Source organism: Sceloporus undulatus, chromosome 1, assembly GCF_019175285.1.
Source record: "Sceloporus undulatus isolate JIND9_A2432 ecotype Alabama chromosome 1, SceUnd_v1.1, whole genome shotgun sequence".
Lineage (NCBI taxonomy): Eukaryota > Metazoa > Chordata > Lepidosauria > Squamata > Phrynosomatidae > Sceloporus > Sceloporus undulatus.
The window spans coordinates 32,095,441-32,109,520 of NC_056522.1; the positions used below are offsets into that span (position 1 = coordinate 32,095,441).

The following is a 14,080-nucleotide window of genomic DNA, read 5'->3' on the forward strand; positions in this document are numbered from 1 at the left end:
TGCAGGCTAAGTTACTGTCAAGATTTCCTTAGAAACGTTTGCCCAAAGGAGGAACAAAAGTACTGTAACAGTAAATAGCCATTTCTATGGTATCTGTAAGAAGCACTTGTAGTCTTGTTTGTTGTGCGTTAAAATAGGTCAGATAATTGATAATTTGAAATAATATAGTGTAGAATTCTGCAACAAAAGTGGTGGGGTGGGAAATAGATTAAAAGTAGATAAAGGTTGGAATAAAAAATATTTAGATGCTCCAAGAAATGCCAGAAATGCATTTAGAAGAGACTGCTCAAAACTGATGCTCATTATGTGCTGCATTGCAATACCCACTGTTCTGCAGAGAGCATGGCTAATGGCACTAGGCTGGGGAAGATCAGCCTAGAATATTTAAAAGGCTGCCATGTGTTTTGGAGAAGCATGGAGGGGATGGTAAACATACAGCAAAGTTTAAAGTAGCAAACCATTATTATTCATACATGCATCCAGCAACTGTTGTACTTCTATCCTATCCAGACTAAAAACTACAGCTGAGAGCCTATTCATCAAATGTGTAGTGGCAAATTATACAAGCACAGCTATGTCATAGTACTGGAAGGACCCTGCACTCTCCTGTTGAACAACAGCTGATCCAACTTTCCACCCACTGCTAAAGATCACACTTACAGAACTTACTAGGCAGCACTCCTAAGCTTGCACAAAGGTTTATACTGGCATGGTGGGATTCATGCAATCTGAACAGGAAGCCACCCTTGTGCAACCTCCAAGAAACTAACAACTGTCTCTTAATGGCATTTATACCAGCATAAAGTCACAACAGGATTCCAGTCAAACTAATTAAACATGAAATGCATGGATATTGTGGCTTTATATCTAGCAGGAATGGATGAAATACTACAATTTAACACAAGATTCCTAAATTTATCTACCTACTTGATCACCAAGAGATACACTGTATAGATTCTGGTAGATGCCATTCACATCTTTCTGAACACAGAGAAAAACAGTGTCTTGGGGGCGGGGTTCTGCAGCTCTCTCAAGATTATCATTTCATTATGTTTGTAAGAACTCATATTACAACTGCACTCCAACTCATTTAATATGATCATGCTTTTGTCTGACTTGCAAAATTGAGCAAAGCCAGAGGAAAGCTAATGAATGCAACATGTGTTCACTTCTCTTGGTAGCCGTGTCTAAAGCCAACTGGCAGAACGATCACAGCAAGATAAATGTCAAAACAAAGCAATCTTACCGTGTGGAGTGCTCCCTGCCTCCAACATCTCCTTAATATGTTAGCAATAATTTATCTCTCTCCAAGCCTACAGCCTTAAATATATGAAGGTTGTTGTTGTTGTGGTTGTTAAAATACAAAGAGAAAGGAGCTGTATGAAAAAGGAGGTGGGGGAGGAAGAGGAAAGGAAAATTACAATGGCGGGTTACAGACCACCAAAAAATACGTATGGAATACGTATTAGGGTTAGGAAGGGGCGGTGCTTCCGCACCCCCCTAACCCTAGTAAGTATTCCATACGTACAACATGGCAGCGCCCCTTCCACATGGGGGCCGCCATGTTTACGTATCGGACGCATAGCGTCCAGACATGTCGCGGCGCCTATGACGTCGCGAATGCTCCAGTGGTGCCTCGCGACGTCATAGAGGCGCCGCAAGAAGGAGCTCCATTTTGGAGCTCCTTTTTTGCTCCGTGCGGGAGCCGTGCGGTGTGGCTGCTACGGCTCCTTCGCGGACCAAGTGGCGGCGGCGGCAGACCGCCGCTTTGGTCTGTAACCCGCCAATGGAAGCAAATCTCAGCTGATGTGATTACATTTAACTTTGTAAGATACATTACAGGAGATACAAGAGAAAGAAGGCTAGGGCTGTCAATCAGGACAGATCAGTAGAAAACCCCAAGTTGGGAGATATACCTCTAAAAGTTCATTGCTGAGATAAATTGAGGGACAGACAAAAGGATGTGCTGTTCCCTTATATTTGTAAGCCTTCTGGAAACTGGAGCGTGTCAAAAGGAGGGTGACTAAAATGGTGAAGGGTCTTGAAACCATGCCCTATGAGGAACGGCTCAGGGAGCTGGGGATGTTTAACCAGGAGTAGAGAAGGTTAAGAGATGACATGATAGCCCTGTTTAAATATTTGAAGGAATGTCATATTGAGGAGGGAGCAAGCTTGTTTTCTGCTCCAGAGAACAGGACCCGGAACAATGGATGCAAACTACAGGAAAGAGATTCCGCTTCAGCACTAGGAGGAACTTCCTGACTGTTTAGCCTAAGGGCTCTTCGACAGTGGAACACACTCCCTTGGAGAGTGGTGGAGTCTCCCTCCTTGGAGGTCTTTAAACAGAGGCTGGATGGCCATCTGCCAGATATGCTTTGACTGAGAGTTTCTGCATAACAGGGGGTTGGACTGGATGGCAAATGTGATCTCTTCCAACTCTATGATTCTATGATTGGACTGACAACATGGATTCTTGAGTAGATCCAGCAGGATTTCCTTTTACATTCTTTGAGAGGGGCTGGACGGAGTGGATATGTTGCTCCACCAGGCTGGAGGCCCAGCAAAGATTACAGAAAACTCAAGAGATGTGGCATAACTGCTGGCAGAATTCCTGCAGGCTACAAGCCCTGAAATGTGGCTTGTAGCCTGCCTAAAGAATCTGCTGAATGTTAAGCAGTTGCATGATTTTTTTTTAATGACATGTGATCTAAGAAACCCCGTAAGTTATTGGGATGTTCCACACAATAATGTACTTGATCCTATGTTTGAAGTGTACTAAGATGTTAAGTAAGGAAAATACCCTGAATTTTAGCATTCATTCAATTTACAGAAGAAAAGGAATGTATATGCACACTAGGTATACACACACTTATGCGCAAGATTAAGGAATGAATGAAAGCTATGTTGTAAACAATAACAATATTCAAGACAGCACAACAGTCTTCACCACATGTTTAAAACTTCAACTCCTTCAGCTTCCAGCCAGCCTTACAAATGAGTAGGGATTCTGGGACTTATACACCAAAATATCTTGAAATGTCACACGGGAGACTGCAACAAATAAAATGCTGCTTATAGTGCAGAGATTAACTCAGGTGTCTTAAAGTCAGTGGCATCACTGCAGTTGGTGTCTGCACTGCGGGTGCCTGGAAAGGATTATGGAGGGGGGACATTGGTGACAGACTGTCCTGCCTTCCCGTTGCCTCACTTGGCTGCCCTTCATCCAGCCAGACTGCTGCTGTAGGGTGGTGTTGACGCATATGGATAGGCAGCATAGCCAGGCCCGGAACAGAAGGCACCCCCCCCCCCCCCGGTTCTAGTAGCACCCCTGCTTAAATTGAAATTTGCATGCTTGGAGGCAAGTGGTGCATTTATTTACTACCTATCCTTTTGGTCTGAAAGAATTTTTTAAAAAATATATTAAAGTAAAAATCAAATTGAAAACAAGTTAGTGTAAAAAAAAGTATCACTTATTTGCAAGGAGTTAGTAGGATTCCACTACATTCAGCTGTGGACTGTGGTACCCAATATGGCTATCTGTCTAACTGCTATACAGTATTCCTGCAGTATCTGTCCTACAGTGGGATCCTACTGATTCACTGCTGAGTCAATTCAGACTAGCAGTTAAACCAAAACTCAACTGCCAAAACCCAACTGCTAGTTCCAACCAGTGTGTACATGTGTGTACATTTGCATGCCTTCAAATCTCCTTTCGACTTTTGATGGTGACCCTATGTATTTCATAAGTTTTTTTTAAAACAAGGAATAATCAGAAGTGGTTCTCATTTCCTTCCACTGAAATATAGAGGGGTTTTTTGTTGTTGTTGCATGCCTTTAAGTAATTTCCAATTCATGCTGACCCTAAGGTGAACCCTATAGGTTTTTTTGACAAGATTTGTTCAGAGGAGGTTTGCCACTGACTTCCCCTGAGAAACTGTGACTTGCCCAATGTCATCCAGTTAGTTTCATGGCTCAGCTGGGAAATGAACCCTCATCTCCAGAGTCATCATCCAACACTCAACCACTATGCAATGCTGGCTGTCTGAAATATAGGAACAGTGTGCCCATGCCATATGCGGGCGCACCATACACGGCTTTAAGCATATGCTGAAGCTACGTGACAATCATACAAATGGGGTGTGCACCCATGGCACTGTACCACACTGCACTGCAAGCACACACATTGTTTGCAATGAGGCATGAGCATACATAGGATTATCCTAATGCGGCGGGGGGGGGGGGGCAGAATGGATAAGGGAAGGACGCACTGTATCTTGAAGTTATTGTAGTGAAGAATAGTCATTCAAAAGAATACAGGCAGATTCCTTACATAAAGTCAGATTACTAGTCCATCCAATTTAGTAATTTTTACTGTCAGGAGTGTTGCAGGATCTGTAGACTACTCAAGATACAAGGGTCTGGACCCAAAACTTTTTTTCTTGAAAAGCATGTGGTTTCACTTTGTTGTTGCTGCTGCTGGCCTTCATGAAATTTCCAATTTCTGGGGACCCTAAGGGCAAACCTATGACAGGGTTTTCTTGGCAACATTTGTTCAGATTTTGTTTGCCTTCTGAAACTGAGAGAGGGTGACATGCTCAAGGTCACTCAGTGGATTTCTGTGGCTGAGCAGGGATTTGAATCCTAGTCTCCAGAATCATAGTCCAGTGCTCAGACCACTACACCACACTTGCTCATGGTCTATGTGGCTACAATCCTTTCCCAGCATTACCATATCCAAGGAAAAGAATACTATATTTTACAATGTACAGTATTGTAACGTTCTTTTGGAAAGAAATCCATTTATTGGCAATTGTTTCACCCGTGCACTATTAGAAATGGCAAGAATTGCTAAACTATCTGCACAGCAAGAAAAGCTCACTTGTCATATTCCACAGTAATTAACTAGGTCACCTATGGAGGCAGAAAATAACTTTTCACAGAATGTGTTGAACAGCACCAGAAAAGCTTTACAACACATAAAGGTGCTAGCTCCTTATTAACTGTTACTTTGGACCACGCATCTGACTAACAGGAAATGAAGGAAATACTTTGCAAGGGGAAAAAAATCAAATACATATTGGGGCAAAGTGCAAACCACAACCACCATTATTAGATACTGTTCTTTACAAAAATCTGTTTTAAAATTCCAAGCTGCAAAATGAGGTTGCTCAACATTAAGGCCCTTCAAATACTATCCACAAATTACAGCATAGTGGCATTACAGACTGACTGCATGCCCCTATATTGCAGACGAGATTTCTGAGAGCTAAGTACAAGGTAGACTGGTACTGTTCTGGCACAGCTTCACAATGAGGCCAGTGCAAGAGAGACTGATAAAACATTCAGAGCGTAACAGCCACTTGGCAGCCACTTTACTATCTTTTAAGTACAAAGTTAAAAGTCTGTTACTCTCTCAGGCATTTTAAGACGCCATACATTAAATACACTGAATTGTAAGAAAATGATGACTTTGCTGCTTTATTTAGTTTGAACTTTACTGCACAATTTTTACTTGCACTGCCAATTATTGTAGCTGTTGCTGTGTTTAAATAAAACTGTACCCAAGACTGCCTTGGTTTAAGATATTTTTGAATGGAAATATATAAACACATTTAGGGGCTGAACAGATGGCCTGAAAGGGCTGGCTTCCAGGCAGCTTGGGGGTGTGGTGTTTTGACATCGCATGTGCCCAAGATGCCCGGAAGCTGCGCTGGTTTATCATATAGGGACAGCTTCCAGCCGCTCCAGGGGCATGGCGTTTTGATTTCACATGCCCCCGGAGCATCCAGAAACTGCCCTAGGGTTGTGCCGGAGCCACTTATCTTTTCGGCTAGTGGCAGGGTGGATTGGGGCCGTGCCGTGTGCTTGCTGTGGCTCTGGGGTGAGCAGTTCAAGGGCAGTCCCAATCCACCCTTTTGGGACATAGATAAAATACATTTTAATCAGTGTAGAATTGAGGACTAATAGTAGACTAATTTCTGGATTGAAAATTATGGGCTGATTCTCAGGACTGCAATAGTCTGTCTGATCTAAACCAGCAAGCAGTACCTGTGGGGGCAAGCCAATAACCAAGACAAAGGGACAAAGTAGGAGCCAGTTCGCCAGAAGTTAGTATCAAAGAATATTCAAGGGTACAGAACACAGCAGTGCTGTGACAGTGAACAGTACACCATATGACAGTGACAGTACACCATATGATCTTCTGTATCCATGGATTCTTTATCCATGGATTCAAGCATCCACAGCTTGAAAATATTAAAAATATATATAAATTCCAAAAAGCAAATCTTCATTTTGCCATGTTAGATAAGGGATACCATTTTACTATGCCAGTTTTTAAATGGAACCTGAGCATCCATGGATTTCGATATCCATGGGGGGAGAGTCTTGGAACCAAACCCCAGCAGAGAGTAAGGGTCCACTGTACAGCAATTTAATGCCATTTTAAGTGTTATGTTTCCAACCTAGGAAACCTGAAATTTGTATTTTGATGAGATACTTAGACCTTAGTTCAGAGAAGCAGACTAGAGCGCTCTAGAAGATAAGCTACTTCATCAAAGAAAAAGCCTGGGATTCCTCAGGAAAGAGTTATGACCATTAACACCTGTTAATTATCAACCTGTTATAGTGGAGACAGTGTTTCTTCAGGAAGACCTAAGTAGAACAAGAAGTTCTCTTATAATTTTTCCTGTCCAGGAGAATTCAACAGCAAGACTAGATGTTACAGCCATTCAATGGTTAACTACACAGGGGAGTCACATATAGGACCAGTAACTCCTGACAGAATGCTCATTGGATTTTTGAGTCAGAACTGATCCTTGCAAGAAAAGGATTTCAGAGCACAACACATTGTTTCAGAACTCATACACTACAGGGAAATTTTTACTTGCTCACATGTTTTCTTCATGAAAGACCTGTGGCTTTTAAAACATACATCCAGGCCTAAAGCTTTGTTACACCATTATGTTACTAACCTATTTATTGAAGACAAATAAAACGTTTTTTTTTTTAATTGCAACCTCAAAAACGAAGTATATGCTCAATGCACATATACTAGGACCTGATAAACCAGGGGAGGGCTGGTATAGTGTCAAAACCCTTAACGTTTTTCGTCCTAAGCATAGTACAATGATGGAAATATATCCAAAACATGGGAAACAAAGTCTTCTCAAGTCATTTTCAGCTCTTGAGAAGCAATATTTATCTTCTGTGGACTTCCATCACAACCTTCCAGAATTTTGATTTCATTGAGCTATCAGCAGTGATTACAGAATTATAAATATTCACATGTAACATCTACAGTTGTCCATAGATCAAACTCCTCTTTGTGTCAGAGAAGGGAATGAAGTAGTTTGTGAGAAAAATCTGTATCAAGTAAATCCCCTTATTCAGTTAATGGCTGAGGATGCAATAGCAAAATAATTTGAAACATCCCAGAAAATATAGTGAAACAGACTCATGGCACTGCCTTACAACTGTCCTTGAGAATAACAAACATGTCTTCCATTCAGTATAGTACAGTAAGTACAAATATAAACAGTGGAATTTCAACAAAAGAGAAAAGCAGTTATTGCTAAATCTGTTCAGTTTATTTTTTAAAAAATTCCAAACACAAGAAAAACAGAAGTCCAAGAAGACTGGAGGGGGACAAGTGTTGTCCACATCTTCAAAAAGGAGAAAAAAGAAGACCGAATCAATTACCACCAAGTCAGTCTACCAACAAAGATTCTAGAGCAGATCATGCAACAGTCTGTAAGCACTTAAAAAGGAAAGCCATGATCACTTAAAGCAGGGGTCGGCAACCTCCGGCCTGTGGGCCGGATGCGGCCCGCGGGCGCCTTTCCGCCGGCCCCCGGTCCCTCCTGCCGCCAAAATCGCTGCCGATTTCGGCCGCTCCAGCCGCCATTTTGCTCTTCAAAATGGCAGCGCCCATTAGGAGGCCCGATGCGGCCTCCGGAGCCCTGAAACGGGGCTCCAGGAGCCGCGCCGGGCCTCTGGGAGGCCCGATGCGACAGCTGGAGCCTTGAAACGGGGCTCCAGGAGCCGCACCAGGCCTTCCAATGGGTGCCGCCCACCTCCCTCCTGGCTCCACCCACCTCCCTCCTGGCTCTGCCCACCTCCCTCCTCCCTCCTATAAATGGAGGGGCGGGGGGGAAGGAGGAGGAGGCAGAGAGAGAGAGAGAGGGAGGGAGGGAGGGAGAGAAGATTGAGGGAGGGAGGGGAGGGGAGAGAGGGAGAAAGGGTGGGAGGGAGAGGAAAGAGAGGGAGGGAGAGGAGAGAGAGAGAAAGGGTGGGAGGGAGAGGAAAGAGGTAGGGAGGGGAGGAGAGAGAGAGAGAGAAAGAGTGGGAGGGAGAGGAGAGAGAGGGAGAGAAAGGATGGGAGGGAGAGGAGAGAGAGGGAGGGAGGGGAGAAGAGAGAGAGAGGGAGGGAGGAAGGGAGAGAAAGAAAGTGGTTTGAGACAGTGGCATGCATTTTTTGCTGTTTTGTGGCCTTGCCTAGTCGCTTCCATTCTTACAAATATTGCTATTATTGTTGTTGTTATCCTTTGGTATTCTGTTTGCAAAATTCCCCCACATGGACTTGCTTGCTCTTTTCTGGGTTGAGAAAGTGTGCATGCATTTTTCCTGTGTTATGGCATTGCCTAGTAGCTTCTTGAAATATTATTATTATGCGGCTCTGCCCCCGGAGGGTGGAAACTCCGCCCCTGACATGTGGCTCCGCCCCAGATAGTGGAAGCTCCGCCCTGGCATGCGGATCCGCCCCTGGAGGGTGGAAGCTCCGCCCCTGGAGGGTGGAAGCTCCACCCCCGGCTTCGGCCCCCCAGTTGTCTGAGGGACAGCAACCAGGCCCCTGGCTCAAAAAGGTTGCCTACCCCTGACTTAAAGTCTCAATTTCAGTAAGGCCTTTGTCAAGATTCCCCACAATATTCTTGCAAACAAACTAGTAAAATGTGGGCTAGACAATGCAACTGTTAGGTGGATTTGTAATTGATTGTCTGGCTGAATCCAAAGGGTGCTCAGCAATGGCTCCTCCTCATCCTGGAAAGAAGTAACTAGTGGGGTGCCCCAGGGCTCTGTCCTGGGTGTAATGCTATTCAACATCTTTATCAACGATCTGGATTGTGGAATAGAGGGCATGCTTATTGAAATCTGTGGATGACACTGAATTAGAAGGAGTAGCTAATACTCCAGAGGATATGATCAACATTTAAAATAATCTCAACAGATTAGAAAACTGGGCCCAAACTAACTAAATTATTTTCAACAAGGAGAAATGTAAGGTACTACTTAGGCAGAAAAAAATAAATAAAATGCATAGATATAGGAAGGGGGACACATGGCTTGACAACAATACATGTGAAAGGGATCTAGGGATTTTGTTGACCACAAGTTGGTGAGTCAACAGTGTGGTGTAGCAGCTAGAAAAGCCAAGGCAATTAATTCTAAACTCCATCAACAGGAGTATAGAGTAGAGATGAAGGGAAGTAATAGTCCCACTCTATTTTGCTTTGGTCAGACCCACGTGGAATACTGTGCAAATGTCTGGTCACCACAATTCAAGAATGATGTGGACAAGCTGGAGCACATTCAGAGGAGGGTGACCAAAATGGGGAAAGGTCTGGAATCCATGCCCTATGAGGAGTGGCTTAGGGAGCTGCATATGTTTAGCCTGGAGAAGAGAAGGTTAAAGGATTACGTGATAGCCACATTTCAAAATCTGAAGTGATGTCATACTAAGGATTAAGAAAGCTTGTTTTCAGCTGCTCCAGAGACTAGGACATGGAGCAATATGCCAGGAAAAAAGATTCTACCTAAAGTTAGGAAGAACTTCCTGAAGGTAAGAGCTGTTTGACAGTAGAATGCACTTTTTTGGAGTGTGGCAGTATCACCTTTGTTTGGGGTTTTTTTTAAACCAGAGGCTGGATGGTCATCTGTTGGGGGGGGGGGTTTGCTTTGATTGCGTATTCCTGCATAGCAAAGGGTTGGACTGGATGTCCCTTGTGCTCTCTTCCATCTCTATGGTGTTTATCAGACGAGCTCTTAAAGAGGTACTATTCCAGTGTGACTCCTCTAGCTGCCTCCTGTTGCATGCTGGGATTGGCAGTTTTAAGGAGGGGTATTTAGAATTCTCAGGCAGAGAAGTTCAGCTCCTTAAAACTGCCAATCCCAGCATGCAACAGGAGGCTGCTAGAGGAGTCACACTGGAATAGTAGCTCTTTAAGAGCATAGTGTGATAAACACCATTATGATTCTATTACTTTACGTTATCAGAACAGAACATTTACCTGAAAGCTGACACTTTGCCCGTTGGGGATAATAGATCTTAATAACATTTATTGATGACATAGCACCCTCTATTTCCCTTTAAAAGGATCCCACACTGCATTCCTATCTTAGTTCAATGAATAAGCTATGTCAGTGTGTGGCAGTAAATACAGATTCTTGTAGTAGTTTAAAAGTGATGACTCTATCATGACTTATTATTATGGCATGCTATGACTGAAGAAACCAGATCACTTACCTCTCCCCACCCCCCAACCCCATCCAATATTTAAAATGGTGGAATCAGCACATATAACCTTCTAGGAAATATTAGTTTTCGAACCTGTTAATTAAATCCTTGGCACCCTTATATGTCATTGTACTGATACACTGAACTTTCTACCAATTTTTATGTCAGAACAATCCATCAAAATTTCTTTAGGTGCCTCATGGAACTATATTTTTTGCTAGGATGAAACTTTTCCAGATACACCAAAAAACAAAGATATAAATCTCCCTGAAAAGTGTTTGATCAGATCAAGTAGAAGCCATATGAAAAAGTATTCACAAAAATCTCACACTAATCTACACAGTTTTCAGGAGTAACTTAAAAAATTCTAATACTCATAAGAAAAGCCTCCAAAGGTCTGCTTCAGAATTAAGCACTATCATTCCAAATATGTTTTACAGAAGTGTGATTATGCACCATGAACTTGTACATATTTCAGGAAACAGTCATGTCCTAGCCATTTAAAAAAAGATAGCTATTTTACTCCTTTTTATATCTAAATGTTAGCCTTAAAAAACATAGCAAAGTAAAAGCATCTGAATCAGCACACTGACATATTAAGAAAACAAGTATAAAGTTAAAACCCTCTAGCTAATTCCTTGCCATAAAATTAACAATAGGAAAAAATTGGGACTTCTGAAAATACAGGGGGAAATGTTGATACTGTATTGTTGTTGTTGTTAATTATTTAGTTGTAGCATTTCAGACAGAACACATACGGTCATTTATCTTGAACTGCTTATTATAGGTGTTAGGGCAAGTCATACCTCTATAAACAGGATGAATCAGGTTTATCTAAAGGAAATAGCTAACAGAGCTAGATTGTTTAAATATCCAGCAATAAACCTTCCTGTTGAAATAAATATATATACAAACTGATATACACATGGAGCAAAAGGAAAAGAAGAGAGGTGAATAAGGCCCACTACAGACCAGTACTTTGTGTTTGGTCTGGGGCTAGGGTTGCCATAAGTCAGGACCTCCAAACCGGGACAAATGTAGGACAACATTTTCAAATGTAGGGCACTTTTATAAAAATGGAGGACACAGGGAAAATGCTGTATGTATATATATATATATATAAATAGAAGGGGGTAAATAAGGGGGGTTTGAGAAAGGGGGGGCTATAGAAGGGGAGGCTAGATGGGGGCTACCGAGAGGGGGTTCGGGTTAGATAAGAGGAGTAAGAAGAAGAGGGGTTAGAGGGGGGGCTTAGAAGAGACTTAAATAAGGGAGTTAGATAGAGGGGGGTTAGATGGGCTTAAATTCTAAAGCACCAGAGTTGTTCTTTCTGCAGGGCTCTCAGACTACATACACACTGCAGAAATAACCCAGTCTGATAGTACTTTAACTGTCCTGGATCAATGCTATGGAATTCTGGGAAATGTAGTTTGTTGTGGCTCCAGAGCAGAGCTCTGCTTGTTCAGTGCCAGGAGCTGATTTGCCTGTGTAGTTTGGCTATCTGTGAATTTCACAAACCGCTCGGATTCCCAGTGATTGGGCAGTATATAAATAAATCCTATTATTATTATTATTATTATTATTAAATAAGGGGGTTAGAGCAGTGGTTCCCAAACTGTGTCCTTTAAGAGATTTTGGACTTCAACTCCCAGAAGCCTCAGACATGTTACCCAATAGTCTGAGATTCTGGGAGCTGAAGTCCAAAATTACTTCAAGAGCACAGTTTGGAGATCACTGGGTTAGAGAGAGGGGGGAGTAGATAGAGAGGGGTTGGAGGGGAGTTTAGATGGAGAGAAGGAGGTAGATAGAAGGGGGTTAGAGAGGGCTCTGTTAAAGTGGGGTAATGGGGGAGAGGGAGTCAGAGGGAGGGTTAGAGAGGAGAGGGGTGTGTGTTTGGGGGACCTTAGGGAGGGGGCTTCCAATGTCCGAGGGGGGCCATCCTGGGGGGAGCCTGGGGCCCTGGAGGGGCCTAGAAGGTGCCCTCTTGCCTCTCCTGGGTGCCAGCCCCTTTCTCCTCTTCTGAGCCTTGCCGAGGCTCTTCTCTTTCTCTCCGATGGCTGGGTCCCTGAGGCACCCTCCCCTTTAGTGAGGCAGCTCTCCTGGCGCTTCAGAGCCCCTTCCTTGCAAGAGCAGGAGGATGAGAAGGGCTGGGGGGCAGGGGTTCCACAAAAGGGCCCTTTCCTCCCCTCTCCCAGCGGCCTGCCTGGATGGGCAGAGTCCACTGCTGCTGCCTGCCTGGCCCTGCTCCTCCTGGCGCCTTGTTGCCCTGCCTGACTAAGCCTGCTCCTTGGGAGGGCTGGCCAATAGGGGCAAGGCAGAGCAGCAGAGCCCTCCCCTGCCAGCTCCAGCCCTGGCTGTTGCGCTCATCACAATATAGGGATGCAGCAAGGCCAGGAGCCGGGCAGAATTGAAGAGGGCGTGACGGGACCGGGAACGCCCCCTAGAAAGCGGGGGAGTCACGCCTCCCACCGGGTTATGGCAAGCCTATCTGGGGCTGAAAGTAGGGCTTGGGAGTGGAGCGTCCACAAGCTTCTGAGGCCTACTGTGCGCCGCAGGCGCCATCTTAGCATGCCACCGTTTACATGACATCTGCGCAGTGCAGCACCCAAACAGCCAGGAGCAGGTTTTTCTTAGGCCTTGCAGAGGCCGCAGCATTTATCTGCTGCGGCTGCAATCCGGGGCAGAAAGGGGCAGCATCTGGCCACCCCTTTCTGCCTGCCTGTATCTCCCTTAGTTTCTTTTCACACACTAACACACATGACGTGTATACAATTTAACTTACAAAATATCTTGTTAAATATATGCAAATATTACATAATCCAAAAAAATCCAAAAAAGAAACATTTCCGAGATATTCAACATGTATGACATGTAAGATTTCCTAACAGATGTATGGTGTGTGTGCGCGCGTGTGTGCGTTCATTAAGACAATATCCTAGATAAGCATGAAATGTTATCACTACATTGAGTAACCCTCCACCCCACAAGAAAACTTGATCTTCATATAACACTGTCCTTATGGACCTTCAAAAAAGTTGTTTTCAATATTTTACTCAGTTATAGAATTTATATCCAACCATTCATTGTAAAATTACCCCATGATACAGCACACTGGGGAAACTGACCTTCCCTCCCTTGATGTGTCAATGGAACCCCTACTAGGAATGCCAGGTTTCAGGACAGCAGTTTGACTGGGAACATAGCCAATAGTTCAAATGATGTTTTAAAATTAAATAGAGGCTTTACTGAAGCGTTTCAACACACACAAAGAAGCATTTGTTGATCAGGCAGTTAGGTAATTACTTCTTAGGTAGGTGTGAAAAGCTAAAGTACATGTCCACTGGAAGGAGGAACAAATGGGGCGGATCTATTATAAAGGAAGGAGGTAAGTCATTCTTTCTCATTTACAGGAAAAGGCAAAGATAAGCAACACTTGAGAGGGGAAAGGATTTGAAATGCTTTGTGATGCATAACAAGACAATATATTCCATTGATAGATAGCAGAGTGCTTCCTTGGATCAATAAACAAAACTTCACTGAAGAAAAGGGGAGTCATCACTTTTAGAA

At 43.6% G+C, this 14,080-nt stretch overlaps 1 protein-coding gene across 1 annotated transcript in view; it reads right to left on the reverse strand.

Moving 5' to 3' along the window:
* EML4 (EMAP like 4) overlaps positions 1 to 14,080 on the reverse strand; it is a 263,195-nt gene that overhangs the window by 143,395 nt on the left and 105,720 nt on the right. The window lies entirely within an intron of this gene.